At 44.7% G+C, this 6,607-nt stretch overlaps 1 non-coding gene across 1 annotated transcript; it reads left to right on the top strand.

The window, feature by feature from the left end:
* Positions 1 to 4,937: 4,937 nt before the first annotated feature.
* Positions 4,938 to 5,044, top strand: LOC120266016. Its single transcript, XR_005537860.1, has one exon. It is a non-coding gene; the product is annotated as a small nucleolar RNA R71 (small nucleolar RNA).
* The last annotated feature ends 1,563 nt before the right edge of the window (positions 5,045 to 6,607 follow it).

The raw sequence follows: 6,607 nt of genomic DNA, 5'->3' as shown, positions 1-6,607 counted from the left end.
ACTCATAATGTATATCAATGAATAATATATGTGGGAGAAGCAATCAAAACAATACTCCCCTGACTCCTAATGTCGCATTTGATGGAGCTAAGTCCTTGGGAGTAATATTCCGACGGGTTGTGAAGCTCACACGCTCAAGTGCCAAAGCACTTTGGCCGTGCCCATGACAAAGTCTCAATTCCCATGATGACAAGACCATCTGCACGCATACACGAGGGGGTTTAGTGAAGCTCAATAAAACAAAAACAACTCGAGTATATATAAAAGATAGACAATGAATACAACTCGAGATGCAAAATGAAAATAAACTCAGAAGGAGAATCCTTTCTGAGTGAACAAGTCTAAAATAAAATGCAAAATAAAGAAATGCAGAAAAATAAAGTCAAATGTCGGTGTCACGCTCTGTCGGCTCCTCTGCTACTGCTGGTGATGGGGAAACATAAGGTGGATCCACTGGTGCTGGTATAGGAGATGGGGGTGCAGGAGATGCTAAGGGTCTGGATCTCAATAGATCTCGTAGGAAGTCAAAATGGACCATAAGATCTGTATACTGAGTTGACTGTATCGCGCGGAGCTCCGCTATCTCGGTCCGAATCTCTCTTGCATCGCTCTGAAGCCTCTTAATATGATCATAAGCTCGAGGCCCCTGTGCTGCACGGGATCTGGGAACCTGTCTGGAATCCTCCACTGTATCCCCTCCACTCCCAGCGGTCTCTGGGGTAGCTGAAGCAATAATATAGACCCCTGGCTCACATCTCCTTACCAACCCCATCATCCTGATCGTCTCAAACACAAGAGATGTAGGCACAACTGACCTCTCAACACCACGTAAAGCATCTACCAAACCCATCCCCAAGATGAGTCTGGTAATGTAACGGCCAGCAAATAATAATTCCAATCTTGCACACTGACCCTGGTACTTCAGAACATCCGCCAATATGCACCCCAAGTGAATCGGCACATTGCGGGCAATGGAGAATAAAAAAAATAAGTCTTGGCTGGTCAGAGCAGCTGTGTTATCACCTCGACCTGACACAGACCAGCTGAGGACCGCATGCAAATACTTGTAGCACAACCGGGATATTATGGTGTCCTTCGACATTACCAGTTCAATCTGTACATGTCCACATAGGACCCTATACACATATTCTAGAGTCACTGATACTGGAAAATCCACAAGTAAACGTCCATACTCCTTTGTACTGTTATATGCGACGTCATACAGGCCCATCTGAATCGAAAACTCAGTCACACTCATGGAAAATGGATGTTCGAATGCTCGAAACTGTATAGCATCCATAGTGTCAATTCTCCCATACCTCAACTCAAAAGACGCTAAAACCTCGAGCGTCAATGCGCGGTAAGCCGGCTCACGAATTGTCAGTAACCTCCTCCAGCTTTCTACTGCTAACATATCATCGATCTCATCAGCTAGCTCGTCACCCCGCTGAATATCTCTCAGCGCTTGCAAATCCACAAAACAAGTCTGACCAAAACCAAGTGCTGAAAGTCTCTCAAATCGAGCTTCATGCTTGGGATTTGAGAATTCCATGTGTATTAGCTCGGGTGGGGTGACTCTGAGACGCTTTACTTCGTTCTTCTTCACGCGAGGTGCCATACCTGTAGTACAAAAAGAGTAAAATGGTCAAAGAAGCTCAAAAGCAGTATACTACAGAATTCCACACGGCCTTGTGGAAATTACCCACGCCCGTGTGGATATGCAGGGCGTGAAAAACCTACAGGGATGCACAACAATTCTCAAGAATTTAACTTAAAACCGCATCTAGACGCTTTTTAAACATGCACCATGCATTGTACAAATGAAAATTCGCACTTACAGATATTTAATCTGTGAAAAACAAGAGTTGGTATAGAAAAGAGGACAAAAAGGTTACGGATGAAATAAATCTGAAAACTCTGAAAATCGGCACGATATGTGAAGAAAAATCCTCCAAAACAACGATGAGAGGTCGGTTATATGATCAGAAGTAGTTTTCAGGTGGTTGAAGATGAAAAGGAAGAAAGCATGGAAGGATTTTTATAGGAAGACTCGCTCCTCTTGGAATTCTGCGCAATTGCGCGGCGCGTGCGAAAATTACGCACGCCCGTGCGCCTCATCAAGAGAGCTCCACATGGGCAGATGCACGCCCCTGTGCGCTCTCGAGAGAAACTCGCACTATCTCTGAACGCACTTCCACGGTCATGCGGTAATTACGCACGCACGTTTGCCCGACCAACAGGGGTAGCTGCACGCCCCTGTGACTGCTCTGGACATCCGAGAAAATCTCCTAAGTGTTTCGCACGCCCGTGCAGCAATTACGCATGGGCGTGGACATTCACAATCTCAACTCACAGGGGCAAGCGCATGCCCCTGTGCCTTCTCGGGATGGTAAGAGCTCCTCTACAGAGATTCGCACGGGCGTGTGGAAATTACCCATGCCTGTGCGGTTTTCACAAGGTCGCCCACAGGTGCGAGTTCACGGCCCTGTGTGCTCTCGGGAGAATTTGATAAACTCTGCAGGAAATCACACGCCCGTGGGGAAATTACACACGGGCGTGCGATATTCACATGGTCCTTCACAGGGGCAGCCGCACGCCCCTGTGCCTTCTTTGGATGAGCTCGCAATACAAATACACGGGCGTGAGGAAATTCTACACGCCCGTGCGTTTTCAATGGATGCCTTAGAAAAACCTGCAGGCTCTTTAGAAAGTTTCTAAACATGTTTACACACTGAGAGCCTGCCCTAGTATGCAAGTTTTACCAATGAAAAACATGGAATAAAGCTCAAACGACATAACTTCACCAATTCCAAATGAGAACACACGATGAATATTCAAAGCCCACAAGAAAATCTCAGCACAAGCATCTAAAACTCAAGACACCAACACTTAACAAATTATTCATCCAAACAAACTAAACTAGAAGATAAGAAAACAGTAAACACTTGGGTTGCCTCCCAAGAAGAGCTTGTTTAATGTCACTAAGTTTGACGTACTTTGTCTTACCTCACGGGGGTTCATAGATGATGGTTGCCCTCTTACCCATGACTTGAAAGCATGATATGCAAAGTCTCTTGAGGATAGAGGGTGAATTATCGGGCTTCGGATCACCTAGTGATGGTTCATCCAACTCCGTCGGTTTACGGGCATCTCCAATATCCTTGGAGTATTTCCGGTGGCGTCTCCTAGTCCTCTTCATTTTTTGGAGCACATTCTTCAAGATCCCCGGGGTAGATGGTATTTCTTCCGTCGAACCAAGTATTATTACTTCTTCATAATCCTCCTCTTGGTCGAACAAACCCTCGTTTGGGTCCGGATTGAACATTTCCTGCATGTATCCATCAACAATCTCATCAGTAGTGTCTAGAAAGTATAAAGTATCATCGAAATCAAGAGAATGTTACATGGCTTCAGCAAGGCGGTATGTGAGCTTGTCATCTCTAATCCTCAAAGTTAGCTTTCTGCCGTCCATGTCAATCAATGCCTTGGAAGTCCGCAAGAACGGTCTCCCAAGTATCAAAGATACATCCGCATCCTCATCGACGTCTAGCACTACGAAGTTAACCAGAAAAATGTACTTGTCCACCTTAACAAGCACGTCTTCAATAATGCATCTCGGATGTCGCACTGTTCGGTCCGCTAGTTGCAAAGTCATCCGAGTGGGCCTAGGCTTGCCCAAGCCTAGCTTTTGAAAGAAGGTGTATGGCATAATGTTGATACTCGCCCCTGAGTCCGCCAATGCCATTTCCTCACCTAGATTGTCATTATTACACAGAATGATGAAACTTCCCGGGTCTTTCTTCTTGTTTGGCATGTTCTTTTGCAATACCGCCGAGCATGAAGCATCTAAAATCACTGAAGCACTTTCCTCCAACTTCCTCTTATTAGTCAACAAGTCTTTCAAGAACTTCGGATACTTAGGCATTTGGGCCAATGCATCAACAAAAGGAATATTGATGTGGAGGTGCTTGAGCAAACTCAGGAACTTCTTGTACTGTTCATCCCCTTGGTCATTTTCCAATCTAGAGTGATAAGGGATTCTTGGCTTGAAAGTTGGGGGTGCCACCTCTTTCTCTTTGCTTGTTCCCTCTTCTACCTCTATAATCTCGGGTGCGTGTTCTTTTGGCTTCTCACTCAGAAGCCTACCTTCAACCTCACGACCACTTCTTAAAGTGATCACCTTCATGTGCCCTCTAGGGTTGGTCTCTGTATTGCCCGGCAAGCTTCCATGTGGCCTTTCAGAGAGAGACTTCGCAATTTGCTCCACCTAATTTTCAAGGTTATGCAAAGAGGCGGTGTGGTTGCGAAGTGTAGCCTCGACTGATTCAAACCTTGTATTTGCAGATTTCACAAATCTAGTCAAGTGCTTCACTAAGTCATTCATTCGGGTTTCCAAACCCGAGACTCTGTTTTCCACATGAGGGGCTTGTTGTTGTTGTTGGAAACCCGGTGGCCCCATGGCCTTTTGTGGACTCTGGTTACTCCATGAGAAATTGGGATGATTCTTCCAACCCGGATTATAGGTATTGCTATATGGGTTTACTTGAGGTCTCATGCCATTACCTACAAAATCAATGTTCTCCACCGAAGAAATATCACCAATAGAGATCGGGCAATCGGAGGGAGCATGTCCTCCACCACACCCGGTGCAATTAGTCACGGCCACCACTCTATTTGAAAGTTAGATGATCAAACTTCTTACTCAAATTTTCTACTTGAGCCGCCAATGAAGTTACCACATCTATTTCATGGAGACCGGCCACTTTTTTCTTCTCCCTAGCATTCCATTAGTAGCTGTTTAACCCCATTTCTTTAATTAACTGATGGACCTCGTCGAGGGTTTGCTACCTAAGGTACCTCCTGCTGCCGTATCTAAGAGTTGCCTTGTACTCGGGTTCAAACCATTATAAAAGGTCTGAACAATCATCCACTCCGGGAATCCGTGTTGCGGGCACTTTCTCAGTAGCTCCTTGAACCTTTCCCATGTCTCGAATAGAGACTCCAATTCCAACTGAACAAAGGATGAGATCTCATTCCTAAGCTTTGCTGATTTTCTGGGAGGGAAATAACGGGCCAGAAAAGCTTCTACCATCTCCTTCCACATGGTAATTGACGCTCTAGGTAATGAGTGTAGCCACTGCTTCACTCTCCCCTTTAGGGAAAATGGTAAGGTTCGCAACTTGATTGCATCATTCGTCACCCCGTTTATCTTCAACATATCACACACCTCAAGAAAGCTCTCTATATGACTGTTTGGATCTTCATCGGCCAAACCATTGAATTGTACGGATTGTTGCAACATGTGAATGAATGTCGGCTTCAGTTCGAAGTTCTGAGCTGTAAGCGGGGGATGCACAATAATCGATTGTGTCCCCAACACTCGATTGTGTCCCCAACACTGAAGGTCTGGCATAATTGGATAATATTCGTTGTTGTTCATTCTATTCTACCATGTTTTTAGATTCTTCCACTTCCAAATAAGCTAAATTAGATTGTTCTTGTACAGGCTCTTTCCCTTTTCTTCTAAGTGTACGTTCAAGCTCAGGATCTCCTTCAATCAATATTGAGTGATTCCCTCGGGTCATAACCTAGAGCTGCACCCAAAAAGAAAGAAAAAGAAATCAGAACAATGATAGAATAAGAAGATATGAAATAGAATGTATGGTGAAATAGCTAAGAAAACAAAGTGCAAAGTATCCCTAAACGCCTACTCCCTGGCAACGGCGCCAAAAACTTGACAAGGTCCCCTTGCGTATATCCCTGCAAGTGCACGGGTTCATCGAAGTAATAATCCCGGATGAGCGGGTATTGAATCCACAGGAAGTAGGGAATAAAAACACTTAATCCACTTCTTAGCTATGTGAAAGATCAGTAGTGATAAGTGTGACAATAATTCAATTCTCAAAAGTAAAAACAACAAGTTAGAGAGCACGAGTAAAGGAGGAGGTAAGGCAATCGATAAAGATGGGGTACTCGGATAATGCTCCGCGTAGGACAATTGTTTCAAGTGCAAAAACCCTCTATTATGCTTCCTAATCAATGCAATGGTGAGTCATGGAAATCCTTAAATACATAGTCCCAAATCTAAGGTCAACTATGCCTAACTCTATACATGTCCCGGAGGAGAGATTAGATAACCTCTCAACCTCGCACTCGAATAGATTTGTAATGAGCTCTAGGGATTCCAAGTAATAAATCTCTTCCTAATTATAGACCTAACCCTTTGGTCAAGGTGGAAGGTCCCTAACCACGATTAAGCCCTAGATACTAAGATCACCTCAACGCTTCACTCCATTGTACACGCAACTAAGCCCCAGTGGAGGGTCATCCCTTAGACTATTCACTTTATTATGGCCACAAAGAACTCGCGGAACAGAGGTAGAATCTATCACCCCGGAGGGAAAGGGGACGCTCCTGTACCTTTCGACTCACCCTCTCAACCCTCTCCAACCTAGCTTTGTCTAACGCTCGTGGTGTGTCACTCACTCACATGGTTACCAACAAGAACTCTCAACCCTAGTGTCACTCTAGGGAAAATGTTTATACAATCAAGCATTCAAGGTTGGAACTCACAACAAACATCAATTAATTGCAAGCATAATAAAGA

Source organism: Dioscorea cayenensis, chromosome 7, assembly GCF_009730915.1.
Source record: "Dioscorea cayenensis subsp. rotundata cultivar TDr96_F1 chromosome 7, TDr96_F1_v2_PseudoChromosome.rev07_lg8_w22 25.fasta, whole genome shotgun sequence".
NCBI lineage: Eukaryota > Viridiplantae > Streptophyta > Magnoliopsida > Dioscoreales > Dioscoreaceae > Dioscorea > Dioscorea cayenensis.
This window is presented reverse-complemented; position numbering and strand designations above follow the sequence as displayed.